Below are 5,122 nucleotides of genomic sequence, written 5' to 3' on the forward strand. Positions count from 1 at the left end.
TTTGTTACTCACAGTTCCTTTGGGGAGGGGGCATGCCACTCCACAGGTGGGCCACATGGGGAAGCACCAGGGTGTCCAAAAGGCAGAGGGTGTTAGGGCAAGTGTGATCAGGGGACTTTATTGTGGTTTCTAAGGGAAGAAATAGGAGAGGCAGGGTAAGCAGGCTTAGGACTGGCTAGATTGAATCATTTCAGGGCCCTGGGCCATGGGGCTGTCCCTAGTTATCTGGTACCAGCCCTGGAGTGATTACAGCAGATAGATAGTGACAGAGAGTATTAGAACCTGGTAGAAAATGTGGGTGGGGTGTGGGCTCTGGATCTGTTGGTCTGCATTTGAAGGGTGCTCTTCAGGTGAGTTGTTCACTATCTTTAGAAATTATACAGCTCTGGAAGGGGCCACCCCACCAGGATCAGCAAGGCCCCGTATGTCCAAGCATAAACCTGAAGAAAACAAAAAACATAGTTAATACAGCCCCATCCATGTTCAGAGCCGGCAACTATGTGTGGAATCCTCATGCTTTGATTCTCTCTGGCTTCTCCTTTTGCCATCAGCCAGAGAAAACTCTGTGCTGTTCAGGACTCAAATATTAGATTGGATCTGCCTGGATAACCCCTCTTCTGATGAACTGGAAGTCAACTGATAACAAACCTTAATTACATCAGCAAGATCCCTTTTTGCACTGTTACATACCATAATCATGGATGTGATACCTCATTACATTCATAGTCCTGGGGATTAAGGTGGGAAATCTTAGGGCGGCATCTTAGAATTCTCCCATTTATATAAATCTGAATGTGGTATTTGGTCTTCCCGTCTTCATCATCTACACAAAGCCCCTTGGTTATGAAATTCACTGGACACCTCTTTGAATACGTCTCGTCAACTGACTTTTGGAATGACATCATCAGAGGTGGAAGCCATTTAAATGATTGGATTTCTGAATTCCCCACTAGCGGTCCAAATAAGGACTGGGGCACACCCAGCCCTGGGGAAGTGGACGGTTTGTGTAGATTTTTGGTCTGAGGCCTGGGCGGGGCTGGCCGGGTGACACTCAGACCCTCGGCGTCCCTGGCTGGAAAGTCTCACAGGCACACATATTTCCCAGCGGCGGAATGTCAGGAGGCACGGGATGGAGCCAGAGCCGGGGGCCTCGTTTCTGCACTGCTGAGAGCTCGGAGCCCTCTCCAGGTCCTGCCCTGGTACAGGAGAGAGGCTAGTCAAAAACGAGAGTTGGGACTGATGGTAAAACGGAGTGACGAAAGGAGAGTGCAAAATCTCAGTCTGGAGAGGTCCTAGGGAAGACAGGTTCTCAGAACTGTGGAGCAGGGAATAGGGGAAAGAACTGTAATAAGTTGGACTTTTGTCTGTTTTTGTTCGGACATAGGGTTAGAAAGGAAGCCGAATGATTTAGGTATATGAAATAGTTTATCACTCTTCTGCACACGTCCCATTTTCTGTCTTGTAAAGATACAACTATTTTAGTAAATTTTTAAAGAAAGACTAGTTAGGAGCTTTTTTGAAAGGCCAGCTATTTCAGGTAGGTAAGATAGTATGAAATTTTAAAATGTCAGTCTTGGAGCATGTTCATTCATCTGACATTTAGTGAGTGTCCATGTACTGTGCAACAGAACTTTCTGTGTGTCCTCTGAGCTGTTCAGTACAGTAGCCACTAACCACATGCGGTTATTAAGCACTTGAAACATGGCTAGTGCAACTGAGGGGCTGAATTTTCCATTTAATTTAATTTAGATGTGTATTTAAATAGTTGAATGGTGCTAGTGGCTACAGTATTGGACAGCAGAGATCTAGATGCTGGGAATAGTGCAGTGAGCGAACAGGTAAAAGTCCCTGTGCTTACAGGGCTTACATTCATTTAAAGTGAATCTCAGTTTTCTTTTGATAATTTTCTTAAAACTTAATATTGCACTTACTGGCAAGGGTGATGATGCAAGATGTATCATTGTAGAACCCATCAGGACGTTTTGAAAAACAAAAAACAGTTAAGAGAGCAAGTAGGGCTTAGGTGATGTCCACCCTTAGATAGATTACAGTGACTAAGATGAGCCACTAAAATTTAAGATTTCTTTTTTTTTTTTTTTTAGAAATGAGTAATTTCTACTATATATTGTTGCTGCCTTTCTGAAGACTGCCCTCTTACTACGTAACTTCTATACCCCGGTACTGACCATGAGTGAGAAGTCCTCCTGGATGTCACATTTCCTAGGGAAGAAAAGAAGCCACATTTGTGATTTTTATTAATTCAGTAGACATTTAAACTTTTCTTAGGATGATTTCTCTGTGGAGTGGAATGTTTAACTCGTGACTTGGACTTACGTTTGTCAACTATAATCTGATTATTGATGAAACCAAAAGGATTGTTTTGGTAGAATCCTCACTCTTAACTGAATTACATTCAGGAGGGATCAGCAAATTTTAAAAATAGTCTTAGATTTCTGGTTTTTCTTCTAATTTCTGTGCACTGTGTATGCAGAATTTGAGGAGTCTTGCTGTGTACCCAAACATATGCAACATGTATGTAGTTTTAAAGTTATTTGTGCAATGACCTGAAAGTTTATATATGAAATTGTCAGCAGTTTCCCTGTCCCCAACTTCTGAATTTTTTTTAACTATTGTGAATCATCATTGCTTTCTTTCTGTCTAATGTTTGAAAATTATTTGTATTTCCATTTCTAAATACATTTTTAAAATGACTTTCCAATGACAACCTATTGGAATATAGCACCCCATAACGGACTGGTGGGGGCTTAGTTATTATCTGGAATCTTCTACATGCACTTAGTGTGTTTAGCTGTGTAAAACATAAAAGTCAGCCTGACCTTTATCCTGGAAATGTACAGCTGAAAAGACGACCTGACATGGATAATTTCATTAAGGTTCCTGTTTATCATCTTATTTTGGAAGGAATTTTAATACTCTGGCTAATCAGACTTCTTTTCTCTAAAACACACAAGCTACAAGAACGAGTTCTGATCTTACAGTCAAGGAAAAGGAAGAACTGATTGAAGCTTGGCAACCAGAACCTCTTGTTTCTCTTGTCTCAAGAGACCTTCCTGCTGTCAACTATAGCATCGTTTCGGGCCCTCCAAAAGGTATAACATTGTGGTGAATGGAAAAGAAGGTATAAACTTTGCCTCATTCAATTTTCTTGGATTGTTGGATAACCCTAGGCTCAAGGCAGCAGCTTTGGCATCTCTAAAGACGTATGGTGTGGGAACTTGTGGACCTAGAGGATTTTATGGCACATTTGATGTGCACTTGGATTCGGAAGACCACCTGGCAAAATTTATGAAGACAGAAGCAGCCATTATACACTCATGGATTTGCCGTGATAGCCAGCGCTACTGCTGCTTACTGTAAGAGAGGGGACACTGTGTCTGTAGATAAAGCTGCCTGCTTTGCTGTTCAGAAGGGATTACAGGCGTCACGTAGTGACAGTAAGCTATTTAACCATAATGATATGGATGACCTGGAACAACCACTAAAAGAACAAGAGACTGAAGATGAAAAGAATCCTTGCAAGGCTCGTGTAACTCGACGTTTCATTGTAGTCGAGGCGTTGTACATGAATGCTGGAACGATTTGCCCTCTTCCAGAACTGGTTCAGTTAAATTACAAATATAACGCAAGGATCTTTCTGGAGGAAAGCCTTTCGTTTGGAGTCCTGGGGGAGCATGGCTGAGGAGTCACTGAGCATTTTGGAATCAGTATTGATCATATTGATCTTATCAGTGCCAACACGGAGAATTCACTTGCTTCTGTTGGGGGTTTCTGCTGTGGTAGGTCTTCCGTAACTGACCGTTTGTGACTTTCCGGCCAGGGATACTGCTTTTCAGCTTCGTTACCCCTCCCCTGTTAGCTGCTGCTGCCACTGAGACACCCAACATCATGGAAGAAAATCCAGGAAAAGTGCAAACGAATCCATAAAGCTTTACAAGGCATTTCTGGATTAAAAGTGGTGGGTGAGTTCATTTCTCCGGCATTTCACTTCCTGCTGGAAGAGAGCACTGGGTGTCGAGAAAGAGAGGTTAAACTACTTCAGAAAATTGCAACTCAGTGCATGGACAGAGGCATCATGTGAACTCAGGAGCACTACCTGGAGAAAGAAGAGAAGTATCTCCCTCCTCTGTGCATTAGGGTTGTGGTCACAGGGGAACAGACAGAAGAGGAACTGGAGAAAGCTGTGTCCACAATCAGCAAGGTGGCTCAGACCATGCTGCTTTAGTCTGGGGCCTGGTGGTTGCTCACCACGCAACACGCAGACAGACCTCAGAGTCACTGCAGGGCGAGCCAGAGGGGGCCTGCGGGTACAAGACGGGGTGTCACTAGATGAGAAGGATGCTGATTACTTAAAAGAAAGCACATCCAAAAGCCCAAGTAATGACAGCATATAACTGATATTTGAATTCTGTTATTTTATACTATTTAAATGTTTTATTAACACTAGGTTTTTATATTCTTCTTTTTGTTGTCATTGTTTAAAAATGGAGCTTCAGTTTCTCTTCTTTCCCTTCTAATGGTAAAGATTGTGAGCACTCCTTAACATTTCATAGAAAATTGTTTGCAACATTAAAGCTTAGAGGCAATTCAGCATATACGTTACAAAAGGTATTGAAGATCTAATTCAACCATATCTTTTTCAGTCTTCGTCATGTGAAACTCAATCGTGGTTAATATATAGAGGAATACTTTTTGTGTGATTATTATAAACTTTTCATTATAATATATTGAATCCTAGAATTTTTATATACACTAAATACTGATGTTGCACCGTTTATAACAGTGAATCTTAGCATCCTTGACCAGAGAATAGTCATTATACTTCCTAAGTGAGCAACAATTTAAATCAAATACTATTTTATTTTAGTAAGTTGACCTTTACATTCATTATGTGTTGACTTCTAATCTGTTTTCAGAGGAGGATTATTGTGATGATCCCAAAATAGAAATCATGTCCTTGATATTTTAGAATATCTTGAATGTATTCTTCTTTGTATAGTGGGTTTCCTAGAGATGTATAACTACAGGCTTTTTCTAAGCTAAGAAAATGAGACCTTTATTTCTTTTCAGCTTATGAATTCCAGATATCTAAAAAAGATGTGAA

At 41.2% G+C, this 5,122-nt stretch overlaps 1 pseudogene; it reads left to right on the forward strand.

Moving 5' to 3' along the window:
• The first annotated feature begins 3,105 nt into the window (after nucleotides 1-3,105).
• Nucleotides 3,106-4,726, forward strand: LOC111178511 (serine palmitoyltransferase 1 pseudogene; annotated as a pseudogene).
• The last annotated feature ends 396 nt before the right edge of the window (nucleotides 4,727-5,122 follow it).

Source organism: Delphinapterus leucas, chromosome 3, assembly GCF_059928025.1.
Source record: "Delphinapterus leucas isolate spDelLeu-1000000601 "Yukka" chromosome 3, BTC_Dleu_Yukka2, whole genome shotgun sequence".
NCBI classification, from domain to species: domain Eukaryota; kingdom Metazoa; phylum Chordata; class Mammalia; order Artiodactyla; family Monodontidae; genus Delphinapterus; species Delphinapterus leucas.